General features: G+C 46.1%; 1 protein-coding gene across 1 annotated transcript in view; it reads right to left on the bottom strand.

Annotated features, from left to right (window-relative positions):
- Positions 1 to 7,281, bottom strand: part of SCNN1B (sodium channel epithelial 1 subunit beta) — a 61,762-nt gene extending 54,481 nt beyond the window's left edge. The window contains exon 1 of the mRNA XM_057748801.1: positions 7,147 to 7,281. The gene's annotated coding sequence lies outside the window, so the exon portion shown is untranslated. The remainder of the gene's footprint in view (positions 1 to 7,146) is intronic.
- Between the last annotated feature and the right edge of the window lie 10,891 nt (positions 7,282 to 18,172).

Here is an 18,172-nt window from a genome sequence, read left to right as displayed (position 1 = left end):
TATAAACTCCCTATATATAAACCTACTCCACCTGAATCCGCTGATCTTAATATTTGGTCCTGGCTGATTCTAGCCTCCTTATCTTCCTAAACCGGACCTCCTACAGTAGTTCCAGAGACACAGAGCAAGCACTTTGTAGCGACAGAGTCATTTAGTTCTATAGGATTCCTTGCAGTCACTCGCTGACAACCCCATTTTGTAGTTGGGAAAACTGAGGCTTTAAATAAGTACACCTTAGGGACTTCCCTGGAGGTCCATTGGTTAAGATTCCGCCTTCCAGAGCAGGGGGTGTGTGTTCGATCCCTGGTTGGGGAGCTAAGACCCTGAACACCTTGTGGCCAAAAAACCGAAACATAAAACAGAAGCAATATTGTAAAAAATTCAGTAAAGATTTTAAAAATGATCCACAGTCAAAAGAATCTTAAAAAAAAAAAAGTACACCCTTGCTGAAGTACACACAGCTAAGAAGTGGTGGAATCAGGGACTAGAACCCAAGCAATCTGATATCAAAGCCCCTACTTGTTTTTCTGTCATCCCTAAATATTTTCATTCTGGCAAAACATACAATATAAAATTTACCATTTTAAACTTCTTTTTGGTAAAGATATACTTTAATGTCAAGATTCAGGTTGAAACAATGTCTTACAGAGATTGTGAGTTGAAATGTCATAATCATATTTGCAAAGTGTACACCAGCCGCCGCGCCCCCCCCCCCAACACCGCCAGCCTTTCCTGCCTGTTTCTTACATGAAAGGAGTTATATCAGTTCCACAAAATTAAAATTAACGTAGCCTTGGCTTACCAGCAATTACACTTTCACGTTCCCCACCCAGCTAATTGTTTTAAAACTAACTTGCTAATGCGAGGTTTGTGCAAATTTATTCATAACAGACATGAACAAAAGGGTCTCCATTTTAACCATTTTTAACCATTTTAACTACATTCAGTGGCATCACGCATTCACATTGCTATGTAACCATCACCACTTACCATCTTCAGAAAAATGTCATCATCCCACCAGAATGAAACTCTGTACCCATTAGACACTAATTCCCCATCCACCCATTCCCCTCAGCCCCTGGTAACGTCTTTTCTACTTTCTCTCCGAATTTGCCTATTCTAGATATCTCACATAAGTGGACTCATACAATATCTGTTCTTCTGTGATAAAGGCCCTACTTAAAACAATTCATTTTTTATTTGAAAACATATTACATAATTTGGGTCATAATCAGATGGGGAATTAAACTTGTCTCTAGTGTCATGCTTGTTTTAAATAAGGAGAAAGAAGATACATGTAGCTAGATTTTATAACAAGTGTAGGGACTTCCCTGGTGGTACAGTGCTTAATAATCTGCCTGCCAATGCAGGGGACACAGGTTCGATTCCTGGTCCGCATGGTCCCCACATGTGGCGGAGCAACTAAGCCTGGGTGCCACAACTACTGAGCCTGTGCTCTAGAGCCCACGAGCCACAACTACTGAGCCCACATGCTGCAACTACTGAAGCCCGAGTGTCTAAAGCCCGTGCTCTGCAACAAGAGAAGCCACTGCACCGCAACGAAGAGTAGCCCCTGCTGGCCACAATAGAGAAAGCCTTCACGCAGCAAGAAAGACCCAATGCAGCCAATAAATAAATAAATAAATACAACTGTATGAGGGAAAAAACATCTAATGAATACTAAATTGGATGCAATGAAAAGTAAGTCTCCTCATCTATCAGTTTCCCTCCTCAAAGTCAACCAGTATCACCAGCTTCTAGTGTGTCCTCCAGATTCTAATATGCGTATACAAATATACACATATATAAGCACATTAAGTCCCTTTTCAAAACACACACACACACAGGTGGTGGAACACTGTATACACTGTTCTATACCTTGCATTTTTATTTTAACAATACATCTGGGAGATGGTTTCACATTTATTCATGAAGAGCTACTGCTTTCTTTTGAATGGCTGCACATTCTCTCGCCTGGCTGTCCTGACATGTACAGTACTTAGTTCCCCTCTGGTGGATGTTTAGCTAATTTCCAATCACTTGCTCTCACCCAACACTGACTATCATTGTTCTAACATGCTGTGCCCAGGGCAAGGATCTCCACTGGATAAATTATGGGAGGTGAAGCGGCAGAGACACAGGGTATGAGCATCTTAAATATGGACGGTTTTCTTAACTACCCACCCCCTCCACCCCAGGCTGCCCCCATTCACGCTCCCATCAGCAGAGTCCGAATCCCGGTTTCTCCACCAACACTGAGTGTTACCCAGCTAACTTGCAGGTGGCAAACAGAATCGGTACGGTTTTGTTGTGCATTTTTGTTTTCAGAGTTCAGCATCTTTTCATCTGCTTGAGTTCAATCTGTATTTCTTTTTATGTAAACAGCTGACTCATATCCTTTTTTCCTTTTTTCCCCCATTTTTGGATCAGGTGGTTGGTTCATCTTTAATTTATAAGGGCACTCTATGAAATGAACTCTTTGTCATAAAAGTGGCAAATATTTTTACTGCTTTGACATGCCTGGGCTTATGGATTTTTGTTTGTTTTGGTCATGCAGAAAAAATTAATTTTTTAATTTAAATTAATTTTTACTGGAGTATAGTTGTTTTGACATACAATCAACTGTGTATATGTAAAGTGTACAATTTGATATTTTTAGAAAAAATTAATTTTTATGTAGGCAGACTCAGCAACTTTTATCTTTAAGGCAAGACCCATGCTTCTACACACTAGGCTGTACTGCCTCCCCGCTCTGATAAGTGCTTTGAAGAAGACACGTGGAGTGGGCCCGTTTCTTGATTGGAGGTCCTCTGCAAAATGTGATTGTTCCCAACCTGGACGTGGGCCTGGACATATGTTCTCAAGGTGGCAAGAGAGAAGAGACTGTCCACAAAGGACCTCAGGCACAGAGAAGCTCTAATCGTGGGCTTTTATAGGGAGGGGGACAGGTCCTCAGCTGCCTTGGGCATCCCACACTAGAAAACAGCTCCTCCGAAAGTCAAATCTTGCCCCAGGCCCTCAAGGTGGGCCCACTGGAGGCTGTGAGACTAGAAAGGAGAGCAAGTTCTAAAGAATAAAAATCCTACTGGGCCCTTTGGCAACTTTCCTAGTAAAGAAGTGGTTCTTTCTAGCCTCTGTGCTGAAGGGGATCTGCGTTTGTTTTAGGGCATCCTCTCCAGCTTTGGTCTTTGCGAGCACAGATTTCTCACCACTGACCCACTCTTCTAGTGAGAGGAAGATGCAGGTGGCCAAAGAGGATCTCATTTCAAGTTTTCCTCCAGGCCAGTGATTCTGAAATTTTAGCATGCATGAGAACCACCCAGAGGGCTTGTTAAAATACGGGTTGCTGGGCCCACCCGCAGAATCTCTGATTTAGTAGGTCTAGACTGCATCTGAGAATCTGTATTTTAAAAAAAGCTCCAGGTGATGCTGATGTTTCTGGTCCTGGGACCACACCTTGAGACCCACTGGCTGGGACATTCACTCCCTGGGGACCTCCATCTCAGGCTGGGCACTGGTGTGAGTTAGAGTGAGAGGCCTGGAAGAGCACAGGCCTCATTCAATCAAAATAACAACAGCAACTGCTCTGTGCCAAGGGCTGTGCGTTCATTCTCATCTCATCCCCACACCAAGCCCATGAGGTAGGTTTTACTAGCACTAACTCCACTTTACAGTGAAAAAACTGAGGCTTAGAGAGGGCGCATGGGCTTTAGAATCAGACAGATCTGGGGTCTGATTCCAGCTCAGTCACTGACCCATTGCGTGAGCTCTTGAGCAAGTGCTTACCCTCCCTGAGCCTCTAACTCACAGTAAGTGGGGACCAAAATACCTGATTCCTGGGGCATTATGAGGATGACAGGTGTGATGATTATAAGGGTACCTGTAATGCACAAGAAATGTATATCTCCTTTCCTGACGCAAGCCCCATCATGATCTCAAGGTCCTTTTCTGTCTCTCCAGACTCATCTTCCTGCCTCTCCCTATACTCTGAGTTACCTTACTGGAAGTCACATTTGGACTACTGTCACTTCCTAAACCTGCTTCACCTGGTCATGCTCCCAGGCCTTTGGAAAGACTGTCTCCTCTGTTTGGAAATGCCTTTCTTACTCTATTGCTCCAGAGAAACTCCTATTCATCCTTCAAAACTCACCTTAGAAATCCCCTCCTTTTTGAAACTTTCTTTGAAATGTTGTCCTCTTCCTGCCCTTGGGCAGAAAAAATATCCAGGATGGCAACATCTTCTTTGAAGAAGGAGCTCTAAGTGTTACTTTCTTTCCTTCTTTCTTCTTTCACTTGTGTTCCCACAGCATTTTATACAGAGTACAATTTGGAATACAAATTGCACTGTTACAGGGACCAGGCAACTTATACCACCACCAGCAAGCACCAGTATCATCAACACTTAGTGTATTCCATGCACCAGGCACTGTTGTAAGAGGTTGAGGTTAGTGGATGCATTTGATGCCTAAAACAGCCCTTTGAGGCAAGTGCTACTTATTGTCCCTATTTTCCATATGAGGAAATTGAATTTAAAAAATGCTAAATAATTTGCTTGAGACCACACAGGTAATCCATGCCAGAGCTGGGATGCAGAAGCTGGCTGTGGAGTCTGTGTTCTATATTATGTGGCTCTCTATGAATGAGGAGTGGGTCAGACGGGGACCGCGCCACCCGGGAGGGTGCCTGCCCCATCCCAGGGGGCAGCCGAATGTTAGGGCTGAATTGTCAGCTTTTCTGCTCCTCTTCTCTCAAAAGGATCCAGAAATATTGTTTTATGTAATATCGCCCATCTTTTAAAATCTTGGGAGTAAGCTAAAATTGAAAAAGGAGCATGGGTCTCACAAAAGCTGCACAGAGGTCTGCTTTGTGGGGACCTTGGCTCAGTTTGTTTCTGCATCTTAGCTCAGGGCCAGGCGCACAGTAGGTCCTTTGTAGGTACCATGACACTTCTGGACCCCATTGTGAAGTGGGCGTGGCTCTCACAAGCTGAGGTCTCATCCCCAGTCCCACTCGGCACTGGGATTCTCCGACCTGCACTTGGGATGTGGATGAGGTTCCAAATGGTGGCCTTGAGCGTCACCCCCACCCTGGGGCTATCTCTGGGTCTCCTCAGTCCAAGATAAGACTCCCTGCTTTCTGAGTGCTGACAATGCGCTAAGCGCTTTGTTTCGTCATCCCACTGATGCACTCAACAGTTTTGGGAGGCTGTCATCGTCATCATCCTGGGGTTACAGATGCAAAACTGTGGCTCAGACAGGAGGAGGGGATTATTGCCCAAGCTAGGAAGAGGTGGAGCGGGACTGTAGTGCAAACAGCCCTGATTCCAGCTTTTCCCCAACCAGCTGTCATCAGACCCTCCACCAAACTTTTGATGGTCCTGGCCCACATTCTAGGGCAAGCACACTCCCACGGCACAGCTTGGATCTGGAAAGTTTGTGTTACAGAGATAGGACCCTGGACACTCCAATCTGTCAGGCATGGTTTCTAACTCCTTCTGTGTCCTATTGGACGGCAGGGACGGCATTGAGAGTATCTAGCGGGAACTCCTGGACATGGTCCCTTATGGGAATTCTGCCCACTGCAACCAGGCAGAGCTTGTGGCCTGGCTCCATCCCAGGCCTTTGGGCTCAGCAGCGATCGCAGATGGGGGGTGTAGTGTCTGTCCTTGTCCACAGACAGAAGGAGAGAGATGTGCATGTGTGTATGCCTTGTGTATATGTGTGTGTGCAATGGAGAACAAGGGACCTTGTCCCCCATATTCAGATCCTGTGACGTTCACTTAGGAAAAAGAACAAAGAAATCTTACTTAACTCAGAGATGTCAATTTACAGAAGAGGTTGAAATATAAAACAGTCCCTTAATTTTTACAACTGAAATGCCCACCAGTAGGCATATCCCTGGTGGAAAACAAGGTGGCGGTTAAAATAAGCTAGATTTATATGCAGCAACGTGGATAACTTTTAAAGAAATGATAACTGGGTGGAGGGGGTGGCAAAAAAAGTTGCAGAATGATGCAGATGGATTATACCATTTCTACTAATCATCCACCCACAACATTACTATGCAGCTCACATGCTTTCCATGGGTACGCATGTATATGACTGCATGGGTGTACGCAGGAAAGGCCTAGAAGGAACACCCCAAATTATGAAGGCGGTTACCTTTGGAGGGCAGGGAGGTCAGGGGTTGGAAGGTTACAGACAGAGGAGAATGTATCTGCGTGTTCCTCATGGGATCAAACAGTTCAGTGGGCAGGTAGGTTGGGTCACTGGTGGGAGTCGTGTGGGGGCCACAGGGATGCTTAGGCTTGGGGAACTATTCACACAGGCCCCCCACGGACTCTCTGAGGGGCTCAGCTGTCAGGGACAAACCCCAGCTTTGGCTGGTCTGCCCTCACTCCCTGGCGGAGATGGGCTGGGGGAGCTGTCCTGCCTGCGGATGGAGAAGTTCTGCCGCTTCCTCCCTAAACCTCCTCCTGCTCCAGTTTCTCCCTCCACTCTGGAGGGGAAGGTCCTGCCCCAGCTGTCGGCCCCCACCCCCACCCGGCCCAGCACACCCATGTCTCCGACATATGCCCCTCTGGGGGATAGGCTGGGGCTGGGGCTGGGGATTCGGATCTGGCCTCCTCCCCAGCGCGGCCCCAAGGGGGACACTCAGTGAATGCACCCCCGTCCCCCAGAGGCGGGCTGGCACAGGAGGCTAAGGTGAGCTCTGGGGTCACACTCCCTGGGTTCAAATCTGGGCTCTGCAATTTGTTCCTGGGATCCAGCCTCTGACCCTCAGTTTTCCCCTCTGTAAAATGGGGACACCAAGAAGGCCCTAACTCCAGCAAAGCGTTGTGCGTCCCGGCGCCTAGCCCGCGCTCTCAGGTGTCGCTGTCGCCGCCCTCCCGAACGACATCTCACCCCGCCCCTCGGTGCCTAGGACGCCGCCGCCCTCTCGGCCGCCCCGGACACTCGGCGCACTCGCCCGGTGCCTCGGCTCGCATCCGGGGGGCTTCCCGCCCGCATCTTCCGCGGTGGTCCCCTGGCGCCCGAGGCCGGGTCCCCCCCCCAGGGCGGCCGGCGCCACCGCCGAGCGCCCTCCGGTGGGAAACGGCGGAGCGGGCGGCGGGGGAAGGCGCGGAGCCCGGCGTCGCTGCCGTACCTGCTTCCCGCGGCGGCTCGGGATGCGCGCGGCTGGCGGCGGCGGCGGCCGGGCGGCTGTGGCGTCGGGGCCGCGAGCGCGCGGCCACAGGGACGGGGAGGGAGCGGGCGGCTGGGCGGGGAAGTCCGGGAGCGCGGCGGGCGGGGCTTGGCCGGGCCGACCGCCGGGGCCGCCGCACCCGCCCGGCTCCCCGCGGCCCCTCTTTCTCGCTCTCCCTGGAAACCAGCGCCCGCCCCGCGCCCTCCCTCGTCACCCGCTTCCACGTCCACGTCTGCCCAGCACACCCACCCGAACCCCTCGCGCACAGACCCCGCACATCCGGACGCGTGGCACAAATGCGTACACGCAGAATCCCTCATCCTCGTGTTCCCCACACAAACCCCTGTCCTCCCAGCACACCCCCCCCAACCCCCTCCAGCACATACGAGCCCCGCGCAGCATTCTGTCCTGCCCCGCGGTGTACCTGGACACATCGCGCACACCTGTACAAACCATGCCCATCCCATCCACACGCCCGCAGGCACAGACTGTCCTCTGGGCCAGCGAGGTGAGGACTTCAAGGAATTTGCATAGGAACAGGCTTCTGCAGCTGATTTCCTTGCCCCTCCCCCGTTCCCTCACCCTCACCTTTGCTTTCTCAGTGACCTTCTCCTTCCTTGGCCTCAGCCACCTCCTCCAAGGTCACTCCCAGATCCCTCTCAGCCCCTGAAGGCCCCATCTGTTTGGACCTCTGGCTTCCTCCCAGTGACACCCGCTACACCTGCGCTTCAGTCTCAGCACACTGCCAGCCCCCCTTCTCTAATCCTCATCTCCTTCCCTCTTCCCATCTGGTCAAAGTTTCAAGGACTGTCTTGTCAATATCTTCATTTCACATGTGCATGGCAAACCCCAAATGTCAGCCCTTCTCTATCCTGCCATTGAGAGACTATTCCTTTTCTCTTGCTGCTGGAACAAATGACCACAAATGTAACTAGCTTAATACACATAAACACATTATCTTACAGTTCTGGAGGTCAGAGGTCCCACACCACTAAAATCAGGAAGTGGTACGGCTGTACTCCTTCTGGAGGCTCTAGGGGAGAATCTATTTTCTTGCCTTTTCCAGCTTCGGAATGCTGCCTGCATTTCTTGGCTTATGGCCCCTTCCTCTGTCTTAAGAGCCAGCAATGTCAGGCCAAGAACCAGAGAACCGCATCTCTGGTTCTCTCTCTTCCGCCTCATCTTTCCGCTTATAAGGGCTCTTGTGATTACGTTTGGTCTACCTGGATGGATAACCAGGGTAATCTCTCCATTTCTAGGTCACCTGATCGCTAATCTTAATTCTAACTGCCATCTTACTTCCCCTTTGCCATGTAATTTAACATATTCACAGGTTCTAGGAATGAGGACTTAGACACCTTTGGCCATTATTCTGTCTACCACAGAGGCTGAGCCCTGCTGGAGAAAATTAGTCATCTGAGAAGATTTTTGACATAGATTTATGAACCTCTACAAGTAGAAAGATGCTCAACATAGTATTTGCAGTAGAGAAATAATAAAATAAAATGTGGAATGTTTATGTGGTGGAATACTATACAGCACTGAACAAAAGCATATTCTGTCTATGCATATGAATGTTCATAGACTACAAAATCATGAGTCAAAAAAGCAGGAGAATTGAAATAATAATGAGAGCCAACACGTTTATAATGCTTACTCTGTGCCAGATGTTGTTTCTAGGCACTTATATTAAAACTCACAGCAATCCCACAGGGTAAGTACAAGTATCACTCCTATTTTACAAATGAGGAAATTGTGGCACAGGAGGTTGAGTAACTTGCCCAAGGTCACAGAACTAGGAGGCATCAGAATTGGGATTTGAACCCAGAGTCAGTCTTAATCCAGAGCGTGTACACGTCACTGCAACAGATTAATTTGTATGGTATGAATTATTCCAAGTAAAATTTTTAGAGCACATACAACTGTGTATATATATGTATATATATATCCAAAGCACTTTTCTGTACACCTGAAACTAACGCAATATTATAAATCAACTATACTTCCATTTAAAAAAAAGATAGGTGGATTCATATACCTGCTTCTAAATTCATTCTGTTGCATTATGCTGTTTAGTTGAAATAAAGGAAATCTAGCCTCATGTAATTTTATCCACTGTTGCTTTCGTCAGCCATTGCTTTCCTCAGTGCAAATGTCAACCTGGTGAAAAGGCAAGTAGCATCTTAATATTATTGTGACAATAACTTTGACTTCATATTCTTCTTGAAAGGATCTTTGGGACATACTCCCACTCTTCCCTCCCTCATCGAAGTCTGTGAACCACACTTTGAGAACCACTGCCCTAGTATATCCAGTTGTGACCATTGAAATTGTTGATATTAGACTATTATTGACCTACAAAAATGGCAATATTCTATGGTTCCACCCAAGGCGTGTTATTTTGGAGGGCTTTCCTTTTGGTTCACACCCTGTTTCCCTGGCCAAGCCCTGTTGTTGAACACCATTGGACATATCTCCTCTGGGACTGTGTTGCTGGGGGTGGCTTTGTGCAAATGATATGTCTTTCTTTATGTTATGATTTCCAATGTCGGGGAGCTGGAGTTTGGGGGGTGTATAGGAGCTACAAACTGGTCGATGTTAGGTTGATGGATTTTAAAGTATGTACTTTAAGCAGTTGTGAACACGGAGAGGAGTGTTCTCAGAGTTGGCTGAAGGACGTCAGAGAGTCCACGTAGACTTTTGCCAGGTGTTTAGAACTATGGATCATTTGGCAAAAAAACAAAGACCTTTTTGTAGACAAAGACATGTGGGTTATGGTACAGCTGGAGGAATTTACGTCTGAATAGATTCATGACTGGTTTGGGAGGTAAGTGCCCCCAAATTGTTCCATTGAGTATTTATATACTATTGTGGAAGAACAGTCCCCCTGCTTTCTTTAAGCAAGTTAGTGCAATTCTAGGAGATGATGAGATATGAAAAGGGACACAAGATCAGCCAAGCCAGCCGTGGGGACCAGTGGGGTGTTAAATGCTGTGCTTTGTAACCACCATTTAAACAATACATTGCGGCGACTATTCTTTGTCCCCCGCTTAAGGAGGGGGTCACTGAGCGTCCATTCATTCTACCTTAGGTAAGTACACATGATTTAGCCCTGGGGTCACTACCCCTTCCGTAACCCTAGTCCAAATTTTGATCCTGGTGATGCTGATTTGCCCTGGCCTAGAAATCACACATTATATTCCTCTTGGGTTATGGATTGGCTCAAAGGAGGCAATGAGACCCAGCTCAAGTTAATCACAGTCAATGAAACTCTACACAGGGACTTTTTCTTTGAGCTCTTAGGGAGTTCCACTTACTTCCGAATAGTTCGGATATGGAGTTGCATCTGGGAAGAGGCTGCATGAGAATGAATCCCATTCAGAGAGATGACAGAGAGGAAACAGGTCCCGGTTTCATCATTTGATCCACATTAAGCCATACCTGTCCTACCCCTGGACATTTCAGGTGCATGAGGCTATATATTTCCTTTTTGCTAAGCCATCTCGGGCTGGGGCGTCTGTTGCTTGCAACCAAAGACTCCTAAGTAATGCTGGTGAAAATTTTATCCAAACGACAAAAGAAGGAAGTCAGGAGGGGCAGTTACAGAATCTTGACATCTGGAACGGCTGGTCCCAAACTAAGACGATAAACTACCACAAGCACAGATGTAAAGGCATACAGTTAGGCTCAAAGTGACAATTCCTGTACTTAAGTACAGAATGGGAAGCCCTGGCTTGGGACCTGTGCCACTCCCTGAGATAGAGAGCCTCTTAGAGACGCAGCGTCACCTGCAGGTCTGGAGGCCCTGGGATGCTGGGTCTCTGGCTTGGTTGGCCAAATCCTTGTCTGGGTCCATTGAGCAAGGTGGGTCCTTGGGTCTTCAGTCTCATTCCCCCAGGCCACAGCAAGCTCAAGTTCTCCTCTTCTCTGACCACAACACACCAGCTTACGCCTTGCACGTCTTTCCTGTCATTCCACTTTCTCTCCCTAGTAGTCCCCCTGGCTCCCCCATGCCCCCATCACCACTACTACCACTGAACGGTGGTACTATTTGCCAAGCACCTTGCTAAGTCTCCTTTATCCTCCCAAACAATCTCATGAGGCAGGTTCTATGTTTGTTCCCATTTTACAAATCGAGAAATAGACTTGCAGACGTCAAGGAACTCTGCTCAAAAAGCAGCAAAGCCAGGTCTCTCTGGAACCAAAGTCCATGCTCTTAAGCGTTTTCCTAAACCACAGATTTGTAAACAGTGGGGTGTGTGTGCGTGGGGGGAGCAGGGGGAGGGGTGGAGGAGGTCCAGTTCTCAAACATGTTTTGTAAGATCACGTGGTATTTAAAAAAATTTTGAACCAATGTTTGAAAGTCAGAGAATAGCTCATAAAAACCAACTTCCTGATTCTCTGGAAAATAAGCACCAGGAGGTCTGGTGACAACAGGGCTTCCATTCCTGCTTGGTCCGGGTCCCCCCGGAGCTGCGTGGCAGCTGAATGGACCCTGGTCCCTGTGACTCCCCACTCCCCCGGCGCCCAGTGTCCCCACGTCCAGCCTGCCTGCGTGCTGATGCCCCAAGGACATTGAAGTGTGAACTCAGCTCCCAGCACGTCTGGGCCACCTCGGCTTGGTCTTTCATGCCACCCGGCCCGTCGGCCACAAAAGCCTCCAGCCCCTGCCAAGCTTGGCAGTTTTCACATTGTTCCCAGAAATCCAACCACAGAGTCCAAATCACACAAGGCACAGCCAGGCTGGCGCTCAGGGCTCACCTGGTCATTCGGAGCACATACCTTTCCATTTTCCTCTCCTTCCTGGCCTAGACGAAAAATTTAATCAGCTTCTGGGCTTTGGCCTGAGGAAAAGCAAGATCTGAGAACAAACTTGACAACTTTGCTATTGAGGTTTTTGGTTGCATCCAGGAACTTTGAGAAAGGTCAGGTTGCAGCTTGGAGACTTAAAACACTCCTACATTCTAGTGAGGGAAGACAGATATTAACAAGACAAAGAACCTTTTAGGTGGTGTAACTGCTGTGCAGAAAAAGAATGCTGGCCAAAGGGGATGGGGTAAAGGTTGAGTTTTTAAAAGTATGGTCAGCTTGGGAATTCCCTAGCGGTCCAAGCAGTTAGGACTCTGTGATTCCACCGCAGGGAGCACAAGTTTGATCCCTGGCTGGAGAACTAAGATCCTCAAGCCTAAAGGAGGTGAGGAAGCCAGTCTTGCAGGTACCTGGGAGACAAATGTACTAGGCAGAGGAACGGCAAGTGCAAAGGCCCTGAGGCATGTTTGAAGAGTAGGAAGGGTGCCAGTGTGTTTGTAGTGGAAGTGAACAAGAAGATAGTAAGAGGCGGATTCAAAAAGTTCATATGGGCTGTGGAAACAGAACATGGGGGAGGGCCTTGGAGGCCAGTGTAGGGACTTTGGTCTTGAAGCACTGAGATGAGGGCCTTTAGAGGATTTGGTGTGATGTAACCTGATGAAAAAAATTTTTAATGTATTTTTTATTGTGATAAAATATGCATAACAGTATTTACCATTTTGACCATTTTAACGTATACAGTTCAGTAGCATTAAGTACACTCACACTGTTGTTCAACCATTACCACCACCCATCTCCAGAACTTTCTCATCTTCCCAAACTGAAATTCTGTACCCCTTGAAAAATAACTACCCAGCCTCTTCTCCTCCCAGCCCCTGGTAATCAATATTCTACTCTCTGTCTCTATGAATTTGACTATTCGAGGTACCTCATTTAAGTGAAATCATACAATAGTTGCCTTTTTGTGTCTGGCTTATTTCATGTCTTCAAGACTCATTCATGTTGTAGCCTGGTGACAGAATTTCCTTCCTTTTTAAGGCTGAATAATATTCCAGTGTAAGTGTATTTGACATTTTGTGTACCCATCCATCCACTGATGGACATTTGGGTTATTTCCACCCTTTGGCCATTGTAAATACTTCGATGAACATGGGTGTACAAATATCTGTTCAAGTCCCTGCTTTCAATTCTTTTGGGTATATCTGACCGAAAGTTGAAAAGACTCACTTTATAAGAAGGGTGGCAAGGGCTGAAGCAGGAACCAGGGTGAGAGTTGTGGTGGGGGTAAGAAGTGGTTAGATTCTGGATATATTTTTCAGGGATAACTTGACATTTGCTACTTGATTGAATGTGGGGTATGAGAGAATTTAGGAGCGAGTCTTCCCAGACAACCTGATGTTTAATGAGTCATCTTCACTTTTGAAGCTATTTAAGAAAGTTGCAGAATAATTCCTGCCAAATAACATTATTTACATAAAAACTATATAAAATAATACATTTTAATGAGCGCATGTGAGTTTATGTAAATGCAACGACAGAGCTCTAGAAGGATACATAACAAATTGTTAACCATGGTTACCTCTAGAATGAAAGAGAGGAAGCAGAGGTAAGAGGAGTCGAGGAGAATCTTATCTTTAGCTGTGTTCCTTTCTTTGTAAATAAGAGTATATTCATATGTCGCTTGTGTAATTAAAAACTTTAAAAACTCTAATAAATAGTGTTTACACTTTAAAAAAAGGATAGAAGGGACTTGGTTTAATTTAGGACCAAGTTCTCCTAGACAATTGGGTGTTTAATGAGTCAGATTCACTTTTAAAGTTATTTAATTACTACTGAAGTGGCCTGAATCACTGGTTCATGCTGAGAAGGAAAATAGGAGACTTTCATTTGGTTTGGTATGCTGAAAGAGAAAACCTTTCTAGACAATGTGGGCCCCACAGCCCAGGACCGGCCAGGCAGCCTTAGAGAAGTCAGCAAAAATTAAAGTGTAATCACATAAGTAACAATAATCATTTCAACAGCAATAAAATAGCAGCAGCAACCACTTGCACCCATGTAGCACTCACAGTGCCGGCCACTGCTCTGAACATTTTATATATACTAACTCACAATAGCCCAGGGAGGTAGATACTATTATCCTCATTTTATGGGGAGGAAGTGGATGCACACAGATCTCCACGGGTTGCACATTCTGGAGATCAAATTCATCTCCTGTTTCCTCCTTGCCTGTTTCTTGCCTTTTTACTTCACTTATGAGGTTTGGATCATATTGAAAGTCTTAGTATTGATGTAGCAAGCAATGAGGCTGTGGGGATGCCTACAGCAGGTCAGCTTCATTCTTGTTTCCCTGGCATATTGGCACACAGTCTGCACACAGCTAGCAGAATAATCCTTTTATCCTTTAATAATCCAAGTTTTTATTTACTTATTTATTTATTTAAATCTTGGCTGCATCGGGTCTTTGTTGCTGCACACGGGCTGCCCCTAGCTGTGGAGAGCAAGGGCTACTCTTCATCGAGGTTCTTGGGCTTCTCAATGCAGTGGCTTCTCTTGCTGCAGAGAATGGGCTCTAGAGCACGGGCTCTAGAGCACAGGCTCGGTAGCTGTGGCTCATGGGCTTATTTGGCCCTCGGCATATGGGATCTTTCTGGTTCAGGGCTCAAACCCGTGTCCCCTGCATTGGCAGGCGGATTCTTAACTACTGCGCCACCAGGGAAGTCCCAGTGTTTTTTAATTAAGCCATGTACCTTGTTTTATTAGACCTAATGCTATTGCATACTTTCACTTTATTGTGATATTTACTTTATATGTGCAGTGATCCGGAACCAAACCTTGCAATATTTCTGAAGTATGCTTGTATACAGAAATGTTTAAAGATGAAATGATAAGATGTCTGAAATTTGCTTCAAAATAATCCATTAGGGTGGTATGGGAGAGATAGATGAAATAAGATTGGTCATGAATTGATAATGTTGAAACTGCGTGATGAGTACTTCTGTGTTCATTATACCATTCTCTCTACTTTTTGTATGTTTAGACATTTCCATAAAAATAATTTTCAAAAAATCTAAGTAAAATCTAGTGTTTTTCATCCCACTCAGAACAAGAGCTGAAATGGCTGTAAGTTTCCCCATCATGAGAAACCCTCCATCCCCTTTGCCACTTTCTCTGAGCTCATCTCCTTCCATTCTCCCCCTTGTTTTTCTGCGTGACCCTCACTGGCCTCCTTGTTGCTTCTTGAATACCGCCAGCCTGCTCCTACCTCAGGGCCTTTGCACTTGCCATTCCGTCTTGCTCCTCTATCAGGCAACCTGGGGAATGTTTTTTTCACTTCTCTCCTTAAATGTCAACCCTCAGGGAGGTCTTCCTTGATTATTCCACATAACTCAGCAACATCTACCACATACAGATATTCTTGTCCTTATTTTCTTGCCCTATTTTTCTCTGTGGCACTTGACATACATTACACTTCACTTGTTTTGTCCTTGATTGTCTTCTTTCTCCAACTGGATGTAATTCCAGGAAGGCGAGGACTTAAAAAAAAGCAATGACTATAGCACCAATGCCTAGATTGGTCTTGGCATATTACTATCTGTGGAATCAATGAATGCTTGTTCAACCTCCACTTGTCTTTTGTTATTTATTATGAGTAATTTCAAATGTATAGAAAAGTAGAGAGAATCATATATAATAAACATCTAGACATAATAATTGTGAACATCTGCCATGTTTGCTTCATCTCCTTTTCCTTTTTTGGCTGAAGTATTTTAAAGTATTTATAGTCAACGTGATATTTCATCACTAAATACCTCAGCATGCACCTTTGAAAAAATGAAACACTTCTTTACTTTGTCACAGTACCTAGCAAAATGAACCCCAAATCCATCGTACCATCAAATTCCCCCTTATCCACATTTCCTTAATCACCCACAAAATGCCTTTTACATGTGCTTCAAACCAGGACCCAATCAAGATCCTCAAACTGCATTTGATCCCATCTTGTAAGTCTCTAAGTCTAGAATCGTCTCTCCTCTCCCGTCTCCTCCCTTTTTTCCAGGTCACTGAAGAAACCAGGTCCATTGTCTTACTGGTGCAATGCCCTACCTTCTTGGCTTTGTCTGAATGCTTCCTCGTGATGTATTTAACTTGTCCCTCGATTTCCTGTATTTCCTGTAAACTAGAAGCCAGATCTAAAGGCTCGATCAAATTTTAGCTAAACATTTTTGGCAATAATTGTTCCCAGGTGGTGCTGTGGGCATCCTCTGTTGAATCACACCAAAAGGCTCATGACGGGGTGTCTCATGAGTGAAGCTAAGAGGTGGTGACAACCTGATCCCTCCATTGTGAAGTAGTTTCTTCTCGTAGAATCAGCTCTAAGGGCTGATGATTTGGCACCTCATGAATATTCAGTCTTCCTTGAACCTTTCACCCCGTAGTTTCAGCATCCATGCTAATCATTGCCTGAGTCAATTATTTCATTCAGGGCTGCAAAATCTAACGCAGTCCTTCCTTCAACATTTATGAGCTGGCATTCTTCTGTAAGAACAGCTTCTTTCCCTCATTGACTAAGGCAGAATAAATTATTTCCCTCTAACTACAACCTTTTTTAGGGTAAGGATTTGACACAACAGCTGCCTCCAATGGTGACAAATTAGTTCCTTCTATTCTGTTTTTTCTCTCTTTGTTTTTGTTTGTTTGTTTATCATTATAAACTCATTGACCTTTAAAAATAGAGTTAGGGACTTCCCTGGTGGTCCAGTGGGGAAAGACTCCATGCTCCCAATGCAGGGGGCCTGGGTTCAATCCCTGGTTGAGGAACTAGATCCCGCATGCATGCCCCAGCTAAGAGTCTGCATACTGCAACTAAGAAGTCTGCATGCTGCAACAAAGGTCCTGTGGGCTACAACTAATATGCGGTGCAGACAAAATAAGTAAACAAATAAATGAATAAATATTAAAAATAGGTTTAAGGTGTTTCATTCAAACGCATTCATTAATTTTAAAAAACTTTTTATTTTAGACTAATTTTAGATTTACAGAAAAGTTGCAAAGATGGTACAGAGAGTTCACACATCGTTTCCCTATAATATAATGCAATGTAATCATAACATCTTACATTTCCATGATTCCTTTGACAAAACTGAGAAACCAACATAGGTGCATTACTATTAACGAGACGCCAGACTTTATTTAGATTTTACTAGTTTTTCCACGAATGTCCCTTTTCTGTTTCAGGATTCAGTCTAGGATCCCTCACTCATTCTTTCTTTTTGATGCTTAAAAATGACCCAATATAAGTAAATGGGAGCCTGGTAAGGGGGGGGGCCTGTGTCCTCTCGCCATAACTAAGGCCCCAAATAGTCTTTGTTAAGCTTCTTTCTGGTCCATCAAGATGTCCCAAGCTCATCTGGATTTGACTTCTTTGCCAACATTTAAAAAGTGGTAGATTTAACATGAAAGTCAGGATTTTCAGTTTTCCCCCCAAAGTCAGCAGATCTGGCAACACTGAACTCGCTTTCCTGCTTGGCAGAAACTGGCCACAGCTTAGTAGGGCTGCCCCACTTAGACAGGGCGTGCACCCGCCAGCTTGACACAAGCCCCACCACTCCCCAGGACTGGTTCACGCCATGCCTTTGTGTAAGCCCCAGGACCGGTTCGCTCCATGCCTTTATGTAAGCTGCCTGGCTTCTGCAGCATGTGCGGCTGCTCCCTCTGGGTTAAGTACACAGACCTTGGTGTCTACCTGCCTTTCCCCCTCCCTCCCATCTTTCCTGTTTATGAAGAGTCTTCTATGTGCCAAGCACGATGTGAGATTCTGGGGTTCTAAAGGCAGATGAGACAAATATGCAGGTCTTTGGCTTGTTTGATCTTAGAGCCACTCCTTGACCTTCTGCAAACTACATTTCCCAGGAGCCGCTGCCACTGGCTGGTTTCCAGCTAAACTGAGCCCAAAAGAGGCACTGGCAGGAGACTGGATGGTGGGATAAAGGGAGGAGCCAGGGCTCCTTCCCAGCTACAGAGAGTGTTTTCCAGCAGAGGCTGCATCTCCTCCATGGTTTAGCTCTTCACTGGGCAGCCCCTGCTGTTACTCTAGCTCCTTCTGGTTGGCCCCAGAGAGGGACACCACCCACGCTGTGTGCCCCAGCAGTGACAGCAGCTTCCTGCTGTAGATAAACCC

Source organism: Hippopotamus amphibius, chromosome 9, assembly GCF_030028045.1.
Source record: "Hippopotamus amphibius kiboko isolate mHipAmp2 chromosome 9, mHipAmp2.hap2, whole genome shotgun sequence".
NCBI lineage: Eukaryota > Metazoa > Chordata > Mammalia > Artiodactyla > Hippopotamidae > Hippopotamus > Hippopotamus amphibius.
Note: the sequence above shows the minus strand (reverse complement) of the source record. Positions and strands in the feature narration are given on the sequence as shown.